Genomic DNA, 23155 nt, shown 5'->3' on the forward strand with positions numbered 1-23155 from the left:
AGAAAATTAGAATGTCTCACTTGCTTTTCAAAACAGTTATACCTGTTTGTGGCTGGAGCAAAGAGATTTCTCTGAACAATTTTTCCTGCAATTCTGTAGGCCTTGCTTAACATTGCTTTAGAAGCTGTAAGCTGTAATGTTTATACTTACAGACTGTGTGAAAATATGCAATGTTTATATTCATTAGCTGTGTGTTTAGTTATAAGGTTTGAGAAAATAGTATGTTTATAGTAAGGAAGACCTTGAGAAACTGGAGATAATGAGACACCTCCAAGATTTTGGAAAGCCCCGGGGGCGAATCAATAGAAGGGGCTTTACATGCCAAATATGAATTCAGGCCGCATGGACAGACCACCAAATCCAATGAACTGAAAGCATGAGACGCGTGCACAGACTGAGCTACCCAGTCACCTTGTTGTGAGTATGTACCTGGAACAAACTAAACTGTATAAAAGTTAACTCATTTAAATAATTAATTGAACATCATCTGATCACATTGATCTCTGCATGATTTGTTCCTGAGCCTCTCTGTCGACACCTGTTACAACAGGACTTGTTAAAAATTTAAAAATTAGGAAAAATAAAACTTAAAAAAACCCCCAAACCAGACCAGTTCATATGTATACAGAAAGGGAGAGATAAGCTCACAACAAAATGGTGTATTACCAAGATGTCTGTTCAGTTAGACAGCATATTTAAATACTCATACTTTCCAGAAAACTTCTTGCTTTCTAGAGGGAAACACAAAAAACTTTTTAGCAGAACTAATGAAATATATAAAGAAAAAATAGAAAGACTAATATTACAGCCTCATATAAGAAATTAAATTCATTAATCACAGCAACAAATTAAAAACATAAAGTAATTCCATATTATGTAAAGCGATTCCACATTTATCACCTGCCTGTTCTGTATCACTTCAGAGGAAATAGTACATAATTGCAAATTTCACCATCAACTATTTTTTTTGTCATTATTATTGCATTTGAAAATTATACGCAGTCATACTACGAAACACAAAGCTAAGCTACCACTCACAATGCTTAAGAAGAAACTCTCCATGTGGATAGATGGCTAACACAGGATGTCTTTCATGTTCCTGTCTGGATTATACCAACTATCTGCCCAGATATTCTATTTGAACCACATATCTGCTCTTGGGAAGGAGTCCCAACATTCCCAACATTCCCTACAGCCTACTGCCAAACAAAAGTTAAATGCCACTTTTATCATATAAGAAAGTCAAGTTCTTATCACCCTACCAAAAAAACCCCACACCAAACATACATTTCAAGTAACCACATACACTCTAAAGTACACTGCTGAAGGGGAAAAAAACCAGGGATTAGATCTGGAGATTAGACGCAAGCAGAAGTCACAAAAAATTTCCAAGACATGAACGCTGACAAATATATCATAAATTATATGTCAACTCCTATTTCTATGTCATCTTCACTCCACCTTAACTATTTTATAGACTGTTATTTCAACATTATCAGTACAATAATGAATTAAAAAAATATTTATTAAATATTTTTAGACTTTACATCAGTCCAATTACCCTGAAAATGTCAGTTGAAATACTGAGTTTATCAAACAAGCAACTGAAAACCTACTTACTTTTTTTTTAACTGCTGGCCTCCCAGGAATACGAGAAGACCTCTCTCTTGATAAAATTCTCAGTATCCTTCAGACGTCTCAGCATCTGTTTTTGTTACTTAGGTAGCACTCTCAAGGAGCTACTTTTACTATATTAACATGTAATAACATAAAGAAAGAAAGAAAAGCATGTTTACCAGGTACTGGATTCCTCTGAACAACTGTGAATGAAGTGACATCCTTCTGCTTAGACTACTGACAGCTTCTGCACATGCAATTAATCCATATCAGTAATCTCATACAAATTAGAACAAAACAGCAAGACTACACAACATCCAAAACATCAAGTTTGACTAAGAACCACCCAACCTACTTTTCTATTTTCTAGACAAATACACGTCTCCCTTAAACACTTTCCCTTTGAAAATGGGAATGAGATTTTTTTCAAATCTGAACTCCAGGTTGTCTCCACAGAACTCATCTTCCCATTTCTCAAGTAGTGATACGCTGAAAAGAAAGCTAAAAATTAATTCATAAGCTTCTGAAACAAGTAATCTAACCCTAAACAGAAAAACAACAGAAGTCCAAAAGTCCATCTCTGAACACACATTCCCAAGCTTGTAGCTTAAGAGCATGAACTGTTCAGGCATATGGATAAGGCCTCGAGCCACCTGGTCTGACCTCAGCTTACTCTGCTTTGACCAATTGGATTACACAGAATAACCTGAGTTGGAAGAGACCCACAAGGATCATCAAATCAAACTCCTGGCCCTGCACAGGACATCCCCAACAATCCCACCATGTGTCTGAGAGCATTGTCCAAATTCTTCTTGAACTCTGTCAGGCTTGGTGCCGTAACTTGGGGAGTGGTGCCCCACTTCCCTGGAGAGCCTGTTCCAGTGCTCAACCACTCTCTGGGTGAAGAACCTTTCCCCAGTATCTAACCTGAATGTCCCCCGACACAGCTTCATGCCTCAGGTCCCGCTGCTTCTTACCAGACGTGATCTCCTGATGTCTTTTCCAACCTGAATTATTGTATGAACCTATAAACTTACTACACTATCACACTACCTTAGCCTATCCATGTCATACATAAGCTGAACTTGTTACTATTTTGACTATCTCAACTGTTGCCCAGTCATAATCACAGAGACATCAGATCAATGAAGTCAGCATGAGCTCAACATCTAAAATTGGTTGCTTTAAAAAGAAAACTCACAGAATCAGGCTCATGTTAAAGTCACACACACCAGCTTGAAGGAATAACAGGAGGAGATGGCAAGTTTACTTCTCCAAAGCACAAGCTAGGCTGATGTCTTCTTGCCTAAAAATTTTTTAAAAAACCAAAACAAAAATGTATCCCCAAAATTGACACTTCCTTTTTTACAGAGACTTTATAAACTCACCAGGTTGTGCAGGATTTAGTATGAATAGCAAGCCTCTAGAACAGACTATTTGAACCTGCCATTAAACCTCCACGGCTCTTAGTGGACAACAGAAATGTCAGACCTTGATTCAGTTTTTAGAGGGTCAAAGCCAGGAAAGGAAAATCTGTATGACACAGAAACCCATGAGTTCCTCTAAACAGATTTACCCACTCAAATAGTAACCTACAACAGCAAGCAATCTCCAACTTGTAAGAACAGTAGATAACTTTGAGATTTTAAATTCACTGTCTGAACAGTGACAATTGATTAAAAAAACTTAAAGAATCTTACTCCATACCTAGCCAACAAGCGAACACTTGAGCCAAAGCACAATCCTTCTCCCTCCAAACAGGTTGTGGAATAGGAAGAAGTTGTTCCTCAATTCTATAATCACAAAACACTTCTCAACTCAACAAATGCTGCTTAAAAACACCCAACCAAAAAAAAAAAAGCCCACCCAAAAAAAAGACACACCCAACACACCAAAACATAGAAACCTGAGCCTCAACTGTTTTTACAGAAAATGTAAAGTGCAAAAAAAGCATCCCATCAGCAGGTTACATAAATTCACAGGATGATGCCGTGGATGTAATGGAGTAACCTCTCCAAGCTGCTCTAATCCAGCCTTGCACTCAAATCAGGACCACATAAATTGAGTTACTGTGGACATACTCCACTCAGAAAACCTTCAACAAAGGAAACTCCACAGCCTCTCTGGGCAACCTGTTCCAGGGTCTGACCACCCTCACCGGCACAAATGCTCCTACTGTCTCACAGAAATGTCCTGCATTACAACTTGGTACAATGCCTCTCATCCTACAAGAGTCCACCTCCAGGAACAGGGTAGCACCATCATCCTGATTTCCATCCACAGGCTGTGTTGAAAATAGCAATAATAAAGTCTTCCCTGACTCTTAGCATCTCTTTCTTTAGGAGTTTGTAAATACTGCACAAAAAACACCAACACCAAAATCTCAATCAATAGCTGAAGAGCCACTTTTAACCCAAGTTGTTAGCACTTCATCCTGAGAACTATTTTTGAGTCAGAACAAAACAAATCAGCACTCTACTGGTCTTTAGAGAAGCCAGAACCCTCCTTAAATGCCTAAAAAAGAATTAAGACATCCTGTTTTAAAAAAAATAAATTAAAAGGGAAGCCTTGAAAAGACTGGGTCAGACGAACCTTTCTCTTACAAAGACAAAGCCTACTTTTCTAAGATCTGCCACTTAGGAACCCTGAAACGGATGGTAGACCTGGTAAAAGAATTCCACTTTGAAGAGACTGTTTTCTTAACAGCTGCCAAGCAACTGAGAAACAATACACCAACAATGGAGAGAGAAGAGGCAGTTTTCTTAAGTGCTGGAACATGAAACCCCAAACAAACACAGAAAATGTTCCAAACATTCAGCTAGCATGAAAAAAATCATCATTTGCAAAAATATGAGTATTTCTTCATATTGGTTCCAACTGACACTATTTAAAACCACACTGCTGGCATGGTGTCAGCCTCTTACTGTCTGCTGAGTCTTATATCACACTGAAAGGAAGTGAGTGAAGACAACTACAAAAGCATGTGGACTATAGTCCCAATTAAAAAACAAGCAAACAAAAAAAATCCACACACAGAGTCGGGAGAGGCTAGAAGGGGATATGCACACACCAGAAAGTCAACGCATTTTGTTCATGCTTCATCCACTTCATCCACTAAGGCAGTTTTCTGTTAAGATGATCAAGCAAAAAGTAACGTATTACAGGTCTCTCTACTAAAATTGTGCCACCAGTAAGACAACCCTGCATATCTCTGCAAAAGCTTTCACCTTTCAGAGAGATTTCAGTGCTGAAAACTATTATTCATGCAAGATTACAGAGAGGACCAGCAGAGGGACTCCTCAAAAGTATGGCCTTATCATTTATATAGACACTAGTCTGGAATATTTTGGCCTACATGAGGCATACCTCTTATAACAGCATTTCTTTTCAGAGTCTGCCATCCAGAGACCTGAAAAGACAGAAAAATAGTCTGAAAGTTAACATCCAAAATTCCTCAAAATACAGCTGCCACAAAGAAATACTTAGCTCACTATATTCACCTAAAAGTATTTAGGTATCTGTATTGATTTAAGGTAACAGTGGGGCAGAGGCACTTGTGAGCAAGAAAAGGGGAAAAAGACTGTCAAAATTAGATCCTCAGAAAAAAAAAAGCGAGAAAAGAGATATAACATAGTCTCCTATGAAAGAAAACACTTAGACAAGGAAAAATCACTCAAAAAACTAAGGAATCCTGTCACCATGTGACAAAATGAAATTACTTATCTTCACAAATGACAGGGAAAATAACCAAATAAATAAGCAGAAACTTTGAAGCACAACTTATGGACTAGACAGTGATTAGTCTGTAAGAAAAGAAAATATTTTGGATTGAAAATCCACAGCCAGATAAGCAGTACTCTCAGTTTTCAAGCTGTATTTGCAAGTAATCTGCTCTTTGTACCTTAATCTTCCAAAAATACTTTCAAGGAAATAACTTGTTTTTCCAGAATCTCTAGACATTTTCCAGAATAAAATTATATTTAAAAAAAAATAGTTAAAAAGAACACCTTCATCCCCTGGCTAAAGGTGACACTCATGGCTAGGCTTAGCGAACGAAGATTTGGGAAGGAAAGGTGACACAATCTCACATGAATAGATAAGTTTGACAGAAGAAGAAATTTTTCTTATTGATTCAATACAGGGAACATTCAGATGTTACAGAAACAGGTAAAGAGTACTACCAGTTTCATCTTCCTGCTCCAAAAAATCAAAAGGTATATCCCGTAGTTACTGATTTTGCTGTTATACTTGTAACGGAATTATAAATACAATGACACAACAAGATACTAATGACAGCACTAGACAAGAACTTCAGAACAAGTAAAAATCTCTTAGCAATTCCACTGCGAATTTCTTTGATTGCATTCAAAGAAATAAACTTCTACTAACTGAAAGCAGTGCAGAGTTGCACAGGATGCTCTTTTGTTGGAACCCACAAAAAAAAAATCCTCATTGAGGATGGAAAGCCTCGCATACAGACAGTAGAAAAAACTCCATAAGGCGTTTCTGCAGCAAAACATGGAGATCAGAGCAGCCAGTGACACTGCTTCTGAAGAAACCAACTCAGAGGCTTATCCCTGTTCCAAGAGCACATCACAGCAAAAATTCGAGCAATAGTCTTCCAAAAGGAATTGTCTTCCCTCACTGCTACTTGAAGAGGACAAGGCTACACTTTGATTAATCTGGAAGAAGAAACTGGCATTCAATTTGTGAGGAAAAAAAACGTAAACCAGTTGGTCCTAAATCATCACCATATTCTTCATATTCTGGTTACAGCAGGACAGTGATGCACTAAAAAAAGCTAAAGACAGGTAAATTCAGTTCATTTTTATATAGAGATGGTTGATGGAGACTGGGCAAGTAGATCCTTCTACTGATCCTGATCCACACTTGTTACTGTGCACACTAACAGAATTGAGTACTAATATTTTCTTTAAAGGATTGCTCAAGTGCTGTGACTGCTCTTGACAACTTGTCAGATTACCAGCCACTTAGAAAAGAAAACAGTGACTTCAAATATATTAGCAATGAGAATGTTGCCCTGGCTTTAGCAAAATGCAATACCAGAAGTAATCTGTCTTTCAGACTGAGTTTTAAAATATTGTTAACTCCCACAAAACTCTTTCATGTTGTGTTTGCAAAGCACTGTTTAATAAAAGAAACTACTAGAAAAAAACCTTTCTGTTGAGCAGAAAGAAGTAGATTAAAGATTAAATTTTCTCTAGCAAGCCAAGTTGTGAGTGCATGTACAGCCCTTTTATGACTTAATACAACAGCATAATTACATTCTTTTAGTATCCTGCCAGCAATTTCTCACATCTCAATGGAGTTGTTTTTTTCATTCCTGGCAATGTATTAACACCACCAGATGGCACCAGTACCCTAACTTCAATAAAGCAGGTATGTATCTTAATAACTGAACACACACACAAAAAGACAAGGAAAACACATATTCACCAGCAGTGTTACCCAGAGACATTCTCAGATCCCATGGTGTCCCTGGCAGCCAGCCAGACTCACTGGGTCACCCCAACAGCCAGCTCATCCCCTGGTCTGCCCCTTGCAGATGCACACACACCTGGCCACTTCACCTGTCCATGGAGGCTGGCTTGGCTGGCTCTTCAGTAATAACACTCACTCACTGTAATTGCTGTCACTATGGACACACAGGTCTCTGTCCTACCCCCCTGTCTGGCACTTGGTTTCGTTCACTCCAGTCTCTGCAGTTACTGGCAGTCGAGAACAGTCCCTCCTGCGTGCAGACCCACTCCAGCTGTATAACACCCCAGACCTTTATTTGTTCCAGTTCCTGGCCCCATGGATGCATGGGCTCCAGTGACCTGAGGTCCCAGTCCTGTTGATGGTTGTTCAGTCCACTTGTGCCTGCCTCTCCAGCTGCTGGCACCCTGGGCCACCTGAGTCATGGTCTGACTCGCAGTTGTTGCCCCTCAGGCCCCCTGGTCCCAGACACACAGAACAGAGCACCCCTCACCCTCAGAGGAGTTAGAAAGGAGTTTAAGAAGGTAAAAGAGATGGCACAGATCATACACTGGGCACAGCCAGTTACATGTGCTGACTAGCCAACTATCTACACATGCCTGACCTTCTAAATCCCCTCACCCCTCTTTACCCACATTTATTCCAGCCCAAGTTACCTGCCTGCCACAACTGGTGTGGTTAACAGCCCGACTTTTATGACCAATCATTCTCCACAGAGTTTCTAGCCAATTACAGCCCAATGTCAGTTCCTTCATAATCGCTATTTTAAAACACATTTGTAAGTTAATTTCACTAAAGATCAATGAATCATAGAATCATTAAGGTCGGAAAGGACCTTTAAGATCATTAAGTCCAACTGTTTGCCCTAACACTGCCAAGCCCACCACTAAACCATGTCCCCAGATGTCATGTTTACATGTCTTTTAAATGCCTCCTGGGTTTGTGACTCCACCACTGTCCTGGGTATCCTGGTCCAATGCCTGATCACTCTATCACAAAGAAATTTTTCCTCATATCCAATCTAAACCTTACCTGCCACAGTCTGAGGCCATTTCCTCTTTTTCCATCACTTAATACTTGGCAGAAGAGGCCAACCCCCACCTGCCTACAACCTCCTTTCAGGCAGTTGTAGAGAGCAATAAGGTCCCCATGGAGTCTCCTTTTCTCCAGGCTGAACAACCCCAGCTCCTTCAGCTGCTCCCTCATTAGACCTGTGCTCCAGACCCTTCACCAGCTCCACTGCCCTTCTTTGGACACGCTCCAGCGCCTCAATGTCCTTTCTGAATAGAAGGGCCCAGAATTGGGCACAGAACTTGAGGTGAGGCCTCACCAGTGCCAAATACAGAGGGACAATCTCTGCCGTGGTCCTGCTGGCCACAGTATTGGATGCCACAGGATGCCACTGGCCTTGGCCACCTGGGCACACTGCTGGCTTATGTTCAGCTGCTGCTGACCAGCACCCCCAGGTCCTTCTCTGCTGGGCAGCCACTCTGCCCCCAGCCTGTGGCACTGCAGGGGGTTGTTCTGGCCCAGGTGCAGGACCTGACATTTGGCTTTATTGAACCTCATACCATTGACCTCGGCCCATCAATCCATCCCGCCCAGATCCCTCTGCGGAGAATTCCTGCTCTCCAGTAGATCTACACTCCCACCCAACTTGATGCTGTCTGCAAACTGACTGAAGGTGCAATTGATCCCTTGGTACAGGTCATTGATAAAGGTATTAAACCGAACTGGCCCCAACACTGAGCCCTTGGGAACACCACCTGTGACTGATGCCAGCTGGATTTAATTCCATTCTCCACCACTTTCTAGGCTTGGCCATCCAGCCAGCTTTTTACCCAGGAAAGAGTACACTTGCCCAAGCCATGACCAGCCAGTTTCTCCAGAAGAATGTTGTGGGAAACAGTGTCAAAGGCTCTACTGAAGTCCACATAAACAACATCCACAGCCTTTCCCTGACCCACTAAGCAGGTCACCTTGTCACTGAAGGAGATCAGGTCAGTCAATCAAGATTAAAAACTAGAACATTACAAGGCCTATATAATACAGTTATCAAAATGTACTTAATCATTCATGAAGGGACTAGAAAGTCACCATACTTTCCTAGAGCAAGCTAATATCAGCACCTATTTTGTTTTTACATATCCCAATACTTGGGTTTTTGGTTTGTATTTTTTTTGAAGGTGGGGAGGAGGCGGAGGTGGGTGGGGATGCTGGGATATTTCACCATTCCCTAAAAATCAGAAGCTTTCTTTAGAAGATATAACTTCATAAGATGCAGGGAAGTTACTGATTTCTCCCCAGTATCTTGAATTATTGGAGGCTTATGTCAGAGGTACTGTCTCCTGGCATCAAGAACACTGCCTACAAAACACATTCACAAAATCTGAGTCACACAACCAAGCAAAAGGAAAGGCGGAAAGAGAACAACTGCACCAGTACCTAAAGCTCTACATTGCTATCACATTTTTCACCTTGACATATTCCCAAAGTCTGTGTTTATTTGTTTAAAGCACAGTTGTGAAGAAATAGTAAATAAAACAAACAAAAAAAAAAGGAACAAAAAACCCACCTCATTTGTAGACAGCAAGTAAAAGCATCAAGACAGACATCCTAAAATTTTTAATTCGTACAAGAGTATTACTATACCCACAAGAGAAAAAAATTTTAAACCCCAAAGCTTATAATCCTAGTTTTAAAGTGACTATGTGTGTTGGTAACTGAAATGGCTGCTTTAGTTTTGTTGTTTTGGGGGTTTTTTTTCCATCTCTAGCCTTGGTTCCATAACTAGACAAATGAGTGAGATGCTTCTTCTCTCCCTCCCTGCAACCACCTGGCAAACTAAAAAGGATCTCTCTGAATACTTCTGTAGTAAAATTTCCTACACATAGTAAGTATAACTTGATCTTCAATATTGCTCCCCAAGAGACTGCTTCAGTGATGAGTTTTATGCTAGACAGATTCTTAAGTTAGAAATTCTTACTATTCACTAGCCATTTCACACTGCTCTTATATTTTTAAACAGTTTATTCATGATCAAAAGACAAAGAGTAGACAAGCCAAGCAAAGTATGAATAATGTAATCTTCAGCCAACTTATTTGAAATTAAATTTGTTATATTATTTTAGAGAATTTGGATCATTACTAATGGTAAGGCAATAAAAAACAAAGAGGAGTCTTCAGTATCACACCACTTTCATGAAAACATCCTCTGAAAATGACCATGTAGTATTTATTTCTTTAATCTAGTACATTCAAGAGTACTTTGCTCTTTTTTGAGGAGACTTGCCTAACAGAGAAAGGTTAAAGAGAAACTACTTGGGGAGTAGTCGTAGCATTACTAATAGTTGCACTAGGGTGGCTTAAGAAATGTTCACCCCAAAGCAAAACACATTCACTTTTACATTTCAGTGTAAAGGAAAAGACAGCACTGTTAACAAATGACATGTAAAAACTGATACAAATGTCTGAGATAAAGTAGAAGCAATAATCAGGGCATAGTAGAATTAAATCTACCCACTTATTCTTTACTTACAGCACATACTTATTTTTTTATGGTACAATGAGAGACTGATGTATCTGATATTTTCCATAAACGCCTGTTTTTCTGTCCACAAAAAATGAAATATGCCCTGCAACAAATTGTCAAAACAGCCAAAATTTCTGCCTTAGATGTCATTCGTAAAAGACACAGTGAGGAAAAAAAAGATTTCAGTAAGGTAGGAGAAATAAAAATGGAGTTGAAGTAAACTGAGTGACTCAAAACTGGGCCCTACACCCCTCATACAAATTCTGATAACATTTTCTGTCATTTCCTTTTGAAGAAAGAAATGAAGAACATCAAACTCCACCTCCCCCCAGATGTTAACAGGAATTAACTTCCTTTAAAAATTCACAAAACATAACTACTTTTAAAATGATAAATATATTGAAAGTAAATTAAAACAAAACAAAACCCCACAAAACCATCACCATCAACAAAAAAGAGCCATTCAATCTCAGTTTGGCAACTAATCTTAAAAATCTCAGGTACTAGACATGTTTAATACCAGGGCTGGATACAAAGACATTTTAATATAAGGTTTTATTTAAATATTTTCTCTTATATATTGCTTAGATTTGGGGTCTTTATTAAAATTGACTGTATTAGAGTTCTGAACAAACTATTTGCTAAATTTTAGCTAGAAATGGTTGCACAATAGATCCCTCTATGTCTGCAGCCAGAGACAAATAAAAGTACCCAAATTATCAATTAGTTTTCTTCTTTAACTTTACAACTGACAACAGATGCTTACAAAGCACAAAATTAAGGAAGATATATTGAAAATTAAGTAAATAATTAACTGTTATTTCTCTTATAAAATCAACTAGGCAATAAACACCTCTTTGTTAGTAAAATGGCAAAAGAAAGTTGTAATATGCAGTATATTACTCTACTTTAAAAACACATCTACATCTTTACCTACCCAATAACGTAATAGAACATTGCAAAGAAGACGGACATCATCCCTGCATTGATACTCATTTCATTTTTGATACATGTTGAGTTTTATTAGATTCACTGTAGATTTGAACTCATAGTCGCCATGACTTAGCAGTATAAAATAAAAACCCCCATGGACAGTGCCTTCCATCCAAACATTAACAAGATTTACTGCAGCTATAATCAGATAGAGATTAACCCAGAATGTATCAGGGGTCAACTTCAATAGACACAGCCTGGTCTGCTGTCAATGCAATTTTGTAAACCACTGGTAAAGCATCTTCTGAAACAATATTCAATTCTAGATGAACACATTAAGGAAGAATCGCATGAAAGTGGACCAAGTACCAGAAAGGGTAATCACAACTGGAAGGACACAGCCTGTGAATGAAAAAACTCCTCTGTCTTTCCTATATTCACCTATCACATCCTGGGCTGAGAGGGCTTATGACTGCTACTTATAAGATAAGGAGAAAATAGAAAGAGAGTTATTTAAATTAAAAATTTGCAATGTAAAGAAAACGCAGGCATAAACTATCTAAGAATTATGTTTAGGAGGGCTTTAGAAAAATGTCCCCAAATATGTGTAATAGTCTAACACTTCACATAACATAGAAATGTAATCAGGCAGCTTGTTTACTTAAGAGACAGTGGGAGATGGTGGAAACAAAAGCAAAGTTAACTAAATGATCCAGACAAAGCTTCAGGCTTTTACAATTTCTCTAAGATGCTGCCCCTGATACAGTAAGGTCACAGCAAACTTGGGAGAATGACAATAAATATGTTTTTTCTTCTGCCAACTCCAGATCAACAAATGCAAGCAATGTCATACCCTCAACTCTTTAAACTGCAGCACAACCATTATTAAATCCCCCTCGCAAACATCACCTGTAACCTCTCAAAATCTTTGTTATAGAAGCCCACTACAGAGTTTTGTTGCAGGACTATGTCATGAAGGAAGATAACGATAGTGCATTTACAATGCACAAATGGGAATTCAAAAGAGGACAGAAATTAACCACCCTGCATCTATACAGAGAGCTGGAGACAGATTTTGGCATCAGCTGCCTTCAGCTCTGAAGGCGAAAGCAGACACAGTGCAAAGAAATTCAAGACTAAGGTTCTCCTGACGTCAAGCAACAATGATTAAAAATTGCTTTATATTAATATGCATAAAGCATCAATACTAAATCAGAGCTGGCATTTTTAAAGGTTCTGTTTAGGAGGAAGAGTAATAAGAGTGAAAAATAAGAGAATGGAAGAATTTTAAAGTAGAGAAACATGTACATACACACTAAATGCAACCTGGCCTACTTACTTGATTGCTTCCCACCTACCATCACAACTGTCAGCCCCAGTGTGTTATTCCCCATATCCCTCCTCCTCCACTTTTTCCACTGCCTCAACATTTCTTACAGTCAGATAAGGGATAAATATGTATTACATCCACACAAAACATACTGGAAGTGTAATTAAGGAAGAGATCACATTCCCGTATTTCAGCAATAGGAAGATTTTCAAGTGGCAACAGATGGCAGGCATCTCTTATCAGAAATAAAACTCGATAATGAACATAAAGGAATACATGATATGAGAATTTTTTATAGGTACTTTCAGTTTTCTTTCAGAGTATTAATTTAAAAAGCTACTTTAAGTGCAGTTATAGTGATCTATACACTTGAGCTTATAAGTTACAAGATTTCATTGTAAAATGATGTTGTATCTTCAAATCAATACTTAAAAGTTATTGAAACTAATCCAGAAGACTGCTGCTATGTTACAAAAGAAGAAGGATTTAAAAAAAAAAAAAAAAAGAGCTGGCTACTGGCAAAAACATCCTAGAGAAAAAAACATAAATTATAAAAATCATGTGTTCCTGTAACTTGCCAAACATGTAGAAAACAGAAGATTAATCCAGTTCTCAGAGTGCTTTCAGAGAGACTATTTTTTTCTATTAGTTTACTGAAGTGTATTAAAATATTAGGGTTTGGGGGGGTGGTGTTTGTTTATGTGGTGGTTTGCTTTTTTGTCTCCAAGCAGCCACCTCAAAAGTGGCACACTACAGTCATAAATTGTCTTGGTCTTACTTATTAACTTATTACTTATTACTAAAGCTAGCCTGTAAACTTCAAAAATGAGAAAAGAAAGTGATAAACTTTTCTAGGCTTCTTGAATGGCATTTGAAATGACAGTAAACATACCACTACAAAAATACAGGGACATTTAGTGTTATAAATTTCTTATCACTTAAGACATCCTTGTCCTACATCAACTTTTTCTGCATCAGGCCCCAGGAGGCATGTAGCTAGCCAGTCAGATTTCAGATGCAAGACTCTGAACCACATTAGCAGGAGACTCTAATCACTCTGGATCAGAATTCCAAACTTTTGAACTGTATTGAAGTTCTGCATCTTAGTGGGAAAGGTGTCTGGCAGAAGATCTGCAATGGGCAGCGTGTCTAGAGACTTGCAGACTGTTAGTGTATGAGGTGGCCCTATAGCAATAGCATGGAAGCTTTTCAGTTTCATTGTACCTGCAGCACCAGCTGCTAAGGGAAATGGTATTTTCTCTTTTTCAAGTCCAGCCTTCTCAATCATTCACTCCTTTTAAGCTCTGAGACAAGTAATGTAGTGGGCAGAGTAGGAGTCAGCAGCACAAAAGCAGAGGGAAGAGAAAAGGGCGAGACAAAAAGGGTTTGAAAACAATAAAACACTTTCAGAACTTGGTGTCTTGCACTGGTTGTGGCTGCTCTACTTGTATTCAGTATCACTGAAATTAGGGCTGTGTACTTAACTATAATGTCAGTTTATTACACTATTAAGCCCACTTACAAATAGGATAAAATTTTATTACCAAGAATTTTATGCCCATCTTTCACACCCCCCAACAAACTAAGTACCATCTCGGAGAAAAAGGTATTGAATATAAAGAATCATAGGACAAAGAATCGTCTTTTGTAACTTTTGCACTCATATGTTAATAAGAAGGGCAGAGTTTTTAAAACTCACTTGACTGCCGCGTTCAAACCTCTACAGTTTGTATTTAAGTTTAGCCAGTACCTCGCCCTCCACAGGAACCATTTTCACCAAGATGCTTTCACTAACAGCAAGCATTACACATACCTATCAGAAATCATGTTATGGCAATATAAGCCGTTTCCATTTCATGCTGGTAGAGCTTAAGCAGCTGCAGCATAAGCAGAGAAGAACTACAGCAGGAAAACACTGCCCCAAAGCAGATGCTGCATTTAACAATAGAAAACCTAAACGAATCTGATACATTTGTAATATAATCCAACTAGAAAAGGTGATTTAATGGTTTTAAAGTGCTAAAATATCAATACTATTATTCTTCATATTTATTTGGGGGAATCTTTTTAAATCAAATGGACTTACTACCGTATGTGGTCTATTGTATAATACCTATATGTGCACAAAGTTATTCTATATAGATTAGTAAGGCATACATTTAAAATACAATTGAGTTAGTGAAACTTTTGTTTAGAAAAACTTTTAGAGATTACATTGTCAGTAAATTTCCTTGCAAGAAAAAAATTCTGTTGCACTTTACATTAGAAAATGTATTTCCTTAACTGCCACCTAGCTGTCTTGATTAGCAGAACTTTAGAATTTCATCACTACACTATTCAAAGCAGCTCTTAATAAAGTCTCATTAAAACATCTTCCAGACAGGTATTCTGTTTCAAGGCTTAGGGATGCTTTGGGAATGACTCATAAATCTGCGGATGGTCTTCTGCTGGACTGCTAAATCCATTTATTCACAGGAAGGTTAACGGAGAACTTGAGAATGCCCAAGGCAAGAGGATGCACTGCACAGTGAAAAACTGAACTTTTTTGGCAGTAACACACCATTAGCTTGACTCCACAGCCTGTGAAACCACTTCCTTCAAAACTCTTAAGTAAGGTCCATTCCACACACCTCTTCCAATTAAAATACACTTAGTTGTTCATATCATGAATTGGTCATGACAGGGTCTTGACATAGTTCTTAAAAGAAACTAACAAATACTAGGGCACAGAAGAGTATCTGTGCAACAAGAAGTTAACATTTTCTGCAAGACAGCTTGAATAAAAACGTCTGACTGGCCAGATTTTATCCTACTAAACATTTTTTCCATTTCTGACAAAAAATCACTAGCTTAATTACATTCAAATTACTCTTTACATTCTGTTGTTTTCTTTATTTAGGGCTGAGGGTAAAAGATCATTTCCAACCAACATGCATTTACAACCATTGATAAAACTGGGAAGAGGTCTTAAAAGTGTCAAAGGTCTTAGAAGTCTTTAAAAATATTATAAAAACACAGCATTTTTGCAGGAGCGAACTTCATTTCATTAATGAACACCACTACGATCTTCTCTAAATACAATCTGGCTCATTAGCAGAAATCAAAATCACTGCTAGGGGCAGGTGGCTTTTGAAGAAAAGACTGCTCTTGAGTGCTATCCCAGATTAAGTCTTGACAAAATGGTACAGACACATTTGTCATACACTGGAATAGTATGTTCCAACATCCTCCTTTTTGAGAATTTAGAGATGTAATTTACAAGTCATTAAAGGGGCACTTCATTTCATACAGACCAAAAGGAGACTAAGAGATCCTTGACTTCCAGTAATTTAAGTGTGAGATCAGAACCAGCCCTGAGTCTCATGAAGAAGAAAGTTCTTTAGAACCAAACCCTTCAGTGAGATTCTACTATCCGAATCCACATAATTTCCTTGAATGTTTAATATCCATGCATTTCAGAGAAAGTAATTTAAGGTCTTAACCACAGCTGAAACAGACTGTAGTCTTCCTCACAGTCTTCTGCAGAACAGATGGGCAACTCAAAACACCAAGTGGCTTTCAGTTGTCATTTGAACTGATGGTGTACATTTGCACCGATTAGTCCATGACTCCATCCATGCAAGATACCAAGGGCTTGAAAGGTTCACCACAAAGAACTGTGGTCCTGTGCCATCAGATCTTAAAAAACTTTAGCTTTTGTGATCTTCGCCTTCCTTCTTCCCCTTATATATGCATATTTTAACTTTCATTGTTGAAAAATCTTAATCCTACAATGAACACATCTAGTTACGTAAAATGTTAAACGCAATTCTAGAACCCCAGAAATCAACAACAAAGACAAGGAAAATGTGTATCCCTAGTGAGTAACTGTATCATAACCTGAGTACTAGGATTTTTGTATCTTTCATCTGAAGTGGTTACAGATCTCTACCAGAAATAACAATTTTCCCTATTAGCTACTTATGAAAAAGAGAGGAAGAATCTTCATGTAATTGTCATAAGACAATTCCTCTTGTTATTTATGAAAAGGCCTTTAAAAATTCAGGTTTTCAGTCACCTGACTCCACGTATTGGTCCAGATACACTGGCACAGCAGTAAAAGAGTAGCTGTCAAAACAGAAATCTGCACTGAGAAGCCAGATGCTACCAGCAGGTAAGAAATAGAAAGGTGCTACAATTCAGCTGAATGCACACTTTACCAGCAATCCCTTTTTAATGTTCCTATGTAGTTTAGGTCCAGATAACAGTTAACCTGATGGTTAACTAATCCAAACAAAACTTAAAGATTTGGAAGGACCTGAAAAATTACATATCCATGACTTTGGTTAAAACAATTCAGTGACCAAAGCTTTACAACTTCACGGATTTATCCAATAATTGCCTCTGTGCTAATACAACAAAGGATAAGCAACTGTTGCTAGAACTTCCCCATAACTTGCAAATGGTTAGCAAGCATTCTGTATTGTTTCTGAATTCAAATGTATAGATAGTAACTCACATAAAGTTAGCTACCCATGTACCATACAACTCTAATGATAAGGAGCCTTGCAAAATCATTCTTTTGTTCCTGAAACCCCGGGAGGGCTTTAAGATGCACTCTGCTCGCACCTTTCCCAGTGTTGTAACGTTCAGCTCTTTAAGACATAAATTGCAGCAATGATACAACAGTTACTCAGTCTCCTTTGAACTACCTGCTGCAGTCTTCTTACCCCAGCCACAATCCTCACCTCTGCAAATACGAAAACAAACCTGATAGCCTGCATTATTTACTTAGTATTAACAGTATATTTAACGGAATAATAATCAATAGAGCACAAAAGCTGTTTTTTATTTCTACCAAAACCTGTTCAGTCCTCCATATCTTCCAGTATTTGATTGTCTCAAGACCTCTTAACTTTAAGTCTTGAAAATTCAGTTTTGAAAACACTTTTCATGCTTTCTCTTCTCTCAAAAGAAATACAATTGTCAAAGTGAAAACACGGAGGAAGGGTCACAAGAATGCAACACAAAATCAGGACCATGTGATCTGCAGGTGTCAAAACAAAAGCACCAGAGTCTTTGTGCTGGTTTTGGCTGGGGTAGAGTTAATTTATCTTCACATTGTCTAGTATGGGGCTGTGTTTTGGATTTGTGCTGAAGCCAGGGTTAATAATATAGAGATGTATTTGTTATTGCTGAGCAGGGCTTACACTGAGCCAAGGCCTTTTCTGCTTTTGTACTGTAGCATCACCGAGGAAGTTGAGGCTACATGAGAGGTTGGGAGAGGACACAGCCAGGACAGATGACCCCAACTGACCAAAGGCATATTACAGACCATGTGACATCATGGTCAGTATGTAAAGTGGGGGGAAGAAGGAGGAAGACGGGGAGGATGTTTAGAGTGATGGTGTTTGTCTTCCCTAGTAACTATTACATATGATGGGGCCCAGCTCTCCTGGAGCTGGCTGAACACCTGCCTGCTCGTGGGAAGCAGTGAATAAATCCCTTGTTTTGCTTTGTTTGTGTATGTGGTTTTTGCTTTCCTTATTAAACTGTCTTTCTCTCAACCCACAAGTTTTCTAGTGTTTGCCCTTCCAATTCTCTCCTCCACCCTGCAGGTGGGGAAGTGAGCGAGTGGCTGCCTGGGGCTTGGCTGCTGGCTGGGCTTAAACCAGGACAGTCGTTTTTTGTCGGGCAAAAAGGGTTCAAGATAATGACAGATTTGATCGGGATGTACTAGATTGAATTTACAGCTGTTAGTGCTGTTTAGCTAGTAAGCAGCAGGCTCCTGTGCTTGCCATGGGGCTGGCTTTCCTGTCTGTATACTAAGAGCCTAGTGCTTGTTAGTGTCTGCTTTTTGCTTTTGCTGCTTGCTATAGTGCTGTGCTGCTGATCACCTCACTGAATTGTGCCAGGGAACGTTCTGACAACAACCATGGCAATGCCCCTGGGCTGGCAGGTGGCCAGGGTGTTGCTGATGTTTTGTGCTGCTGTACTGGACAGGCTGGAACTGTGGTCTGAACTTGAGCTGAAGGGACTGCGACACTTGAATGAGTTCAGTGGAGGAGAAATCAACCTGCAGCCCACGGAGGATGCCATGCTGGAGAAGCTGGATGCCTGAAGGAGGATGTGGCTCCATGTTTCTCATGGTAAGTCATTCAGATGCCACTCATTACATGTGACAAACTTCCCTTGAAAGACAGTGGACAGTCACTAACAGTGCTGAAGGCCCAAAAGGTATTTCCATCAACTGCAACTGAGCTGCAGAACTGTCCAGAAACTGTGACTCTCTATTCCTCAGCTTTGCAAAAAACCCCTCAGGGCCCTCTGTCCTCCTCAGAATCAAGGGCAATGAATAAGCTCCTGTCAACCCTACAAAGGCAGAGGAAAACCAGCAACCTGGACAAATCAAGTTTGGCAGAACTCTCCTTTTCTCCCTTTGTACTCATGTCAACTGCACTCAAAGTACAGCCCCCAATGTAAACAGCACTTAAAATGAAGACTGCCATTAGAGTGCCATTAGAGTGACAAAAGCATGTAAACTACTAGTAGAAGAAGGAATAGTTGAGAGGAATTAGGAAAGAAATTAACACATTAACAGGTAATAGAAAGTGAAAAAACAGTGGTTTGAACAAAGGAGGATTGTAAAGACAGGGCAAAAAACCTGAACTCGTCCAATCAGCACAAAAAACCATTCCTCCAATACAGTAACTCTAGCTTTTTAAGCTCGGAGCTTATTTTGACATGCTGACCATACCACTCTTACCATAATAAATCAGAATAGGAACATAAAGAGCAGCACTAAACTACTGATATTGTAACCCAGCCATAACAGTTTTTTACCTTTTCAACTTTTCAGCAATTAGGTGCTTTATCCATTAGAACCACCAGAAAGCACAGAGGTTTGAAAGTATCTTCTACCAAAACACAGAAGACATTCATAACTAGATTTCATTGGCCATGTCTCTCCCATTTCATATGTTCTGAATTTGTCTTAATATGTTTGCATTTGGGATCAGTCCCATTTCAAGACGGAAAGATTCCACTCATGCTTGTGGCAGGCTTAATGAAATTATGATGGAGACATGAGCCTGGCATCTCCAAAGTTTCCTTAAACTGCTGCGTGTGGTCATGTAAAACAACTATTACACTTTCCAGCCTGAATTACTTCAGTCAATGACTGAAGATTGCTCCAACATTCCTGTTCAAAATGGTTCACAATATTTTCAGCAGAATAAGTGTTTGAAAACTTGTAGAAAGAATTATACCTTTAAAGCCATCACATTCCATTTATTTTCATGTTCTTGTCACCATTAGATCTAGTGTTCTGCACACATGTAGGAATGGAGGGAAGAAGTTAAATGTATAGCAAACGAAAACACGCATTATCTTCCACAATGAAATGACAGTTCACAGAAAAAATATCTGCAATTATCAAACCTTTTCCTGTTTTGTTGGGTTTTGGTTTGGGGGTTTGTTTTGTTTCGTTTCAGGTTGTTGGTTTCTTTGTGGTTTTGTTTTTGCAGTATTGCAGTAAGGAAAGACTTCCAAAGTTTATGCAGTGAAAAAAACCATCTTCACAGTTAATCTAATAATGCGTCACAATTCAAGAAAACCTAATAGTACATACAGAATATCATTCAATCATCTTAAACTTTGCATCAAAGTAATTCTTAACAGGTAGTTCTGCAAACTCTAACCAAAAAGCAGAGCAACACCATTACAACATCACTATCTTCTCTGTCAGTGTCCTAATACTGCACCATGACACTGGCTTAGCGGACAAAGACTCTAGACAGAAAAATCCAATGGACAACAACAGCATCAGAGATGACAACACTTACAACCGAATTCTTCACTGTGACCTAATCAATGCTGTGACATGACATTTGCTGGTTTATTTAAAACAGTAGGCAGGAGCTGAAAGGTATAAATTATTAAGGCAACAAAATAATTTCACCATGAGGCTAGCTTCATTTGTGCAAGGGCCTCAACAACCTCACTTCTGCAGTTTTAGAAATGACAAGCTGCAACTGTCCACACCCCTTGCTGGAGAAGGCCACCTTGAAGCTAAAATTCCATGCACATCAGGTGATTCTTTTAACAGTACAGAATATTAGCACCAATTACTGGTGAAGGCAACTTCATAGTAGTACAGACTTAATGTAGCAGAAGAGCAAGGAAAAAACTCTTCAGGAAAAAAGGCAGGTGTAATGAGAGCGAGATCCACCAACTTGCCTGACAGACAAAATTCTCAACTGCTATTCTTACAGCATACATTAGTATATGATAGTATATGATAGTATATGATAGTCTGTATTCAAATTCAGTAAAGTTAGTTTTAGTCCATAACCAAGTTGAAGACATGCTCTGCATTTAGATCTTTGCGCAAAGGTCTTCAGAATCCCTTAAAACAAGGCACTGATGTCGGCTACAGGTAATGCTGGTGAAAATAAAGAATTTGAAACAGAACACAAACAGCTAATCAGCTAGCTCTTGCCAACTTCAAGTACAAAAGACAGCACTAACAGACAAATGAAACAAAGTAATAGACTTAATGAAAAATAAAATCTGTAGAAGAATGGAACAGTGGACCAACTTCTTGGTTTTTTTGTAGAAGAGACACCTTGTGGAAAACTAGTACGAAAGCAGACAAAAAACGACTCAATGGCTTTTATGCTGCAAGGAGTCATGACAGCATTTCACATGGACATAATGATTTTATGATAGACTCTAGAACTTTTCTACTCCACAGTAGAAGATCAGAAAGCAGCAAATTACAAAGAAGGCAGCGTCTTCTATTAACTAAAGCTTTTTATATCTACCTTTGACTCATTCTGTATGAAAAGGTATCCATCATTAGAAACATCACTGAACTTACAGAGCGATCAAAGAATTGATGATTAGCACTCAAAGAGAGAGCTGTTACCAACAAAACTGGTCAGTTGCACATTGATACAAACTACTCAAAAACTGCAGAAAGAAAATATTCTCTGAAAAGGCTCGGCCTAAACAGGGTCTGACAGTCCATGCAAGGTATAAGTGAATAAACAAACACCATCTCCGCTACTTATCATAATAATTGTATTCCAGGTATACTTTAAGTCTCCCCACAGGAATTTTTAAAAGCAAAATCACTTTCATAGACCCTTATTGTTTCCTACAACAATGGATGTGTGACATGTAGTAAAAAGAGAAGAAAGTCCTTCAGTGCAAAATATTAACTACTGCAGCCTGCTAGTAGCCTCTATAGGCTTGAATTTGGTTCCTCTCTGCAATTCACTGAGAACTACTTTTGGAGATTGAACTGCCATAAGAGAAAAATCAAAACAATGTACCAACATTAACAAAAATGCAATAGTTTTTTACACAGATGACATCTACACTGTCACTGTCTCCCTCCATTCTTCAGAACACACCTAATAATCATCACAACAAACAGGCATCAGTAGAAGTTTGGCTGACAAGGTCAGAAAGGACCATGTCCCACAAAGATCTCCACACAGCAAACCCTGGGCATCTGAAAGACTTTTTGTTCTCAGTATTTACCATGTGTAGGTCTCTTCATACTTGAAAGAAGTAATTTCAGAGGGGAAAAAAAGATGAAAAAAAGCTCATTCCTTTGGTTTTGGATTAAAGCAGTGAGGAGAGAGCTGAATTTTGGGGTTTTTTTCCATTTGAATGCTAAAATTGTCAAACTCTGCAGATGGTGATAATGGATGAGTAAGTCGAAAAAAGGTTACTTATCATGGGAAGCCATAAGTGGTTAAGGAATCTGGGGGAGAAGAAAAAGCAGCTCATTTTTCCTTTGTCTTCATTCTTCCAGTGAATATATTTTATGGTAACATCAGGCATAATAATGGAGGTTACAGAAGAGGATTCCAAAATCTTTTCACATATGCTGACACGCTGTACTTCCCCATTCTAAAGATCAAACAAATGTCTATGACACTTTCCAAACACCTCCAGAAATTCAACTCACTTTCAACTCATGCTTGTGGTTGAAGACTAAATGCCCTGACAGAGTACTGGCTTTGGAAGTCTACCTGAGGTTCCAATATGAAAGTCATGGAGGGAGGACCTGAAACCTGGGGACAGCATGTACTTCCTCTTCCCAAAGGGAAACAGCAAAAATAATTCATTTGAAGACCATAATTCATTTACATAATTGATCACAGAATAGCTTATATATAGGATTAGTCCTACACTTATTTTCATCCCACAGCATTGAAAATTCAGTGAATACATACAAAGGCCAGGGTAAA

At 38.7% G+C, this 23155-nt stretch overlaps 1 protein-coding gene across 3 annotated transcripts in view; it reads right to left on the minus strand.

Moving 5' to 3' along the window:
- PCGF3 (polycomb group ring finger 3) overlaps window positions 1–23155 on the minus strand; it is a 55374-nt gene that overhangs the window by 24426 nt on the left and 7793 nt on the right. Inside the window, exons 2-3 of one of the 3 annotated variants that reach the window (XM_027709680.1) lie at window positions 4984–5026; window positions 1621–1748 (exon numbers count right to left, since the gene is read on the minus strand). The exons of 1 other annotated variant lie outside the window; for it this stretch is intronic. The gene's annotated coding sequence lies outside the window, so the exon portion shown is untranslated. The remainder of the gene's footprint in view (window positions 1–1620; window positions 1749–4983; window positions 5027–23155) is intronic. One more of the 3 variants, XM_027709681.1, reaches the window with a different exon arrangement.

This window comes from Neopelma chrysocephalum, unplaced genomic scaffold (assembly GCF_003984885.1).
Source record: "Neopelma chrysocephalum unplaced genomic scaffold, ASM398488v2 Primary Assembly neopelma1_96821, whole genome shotgun sequence".
Lineage (NCBI taxonomy): Eukaryota > Metazoa > Chordata > Aves > Passeriformes > Pipridae > Neopelma > Neopelma chrysocephalum.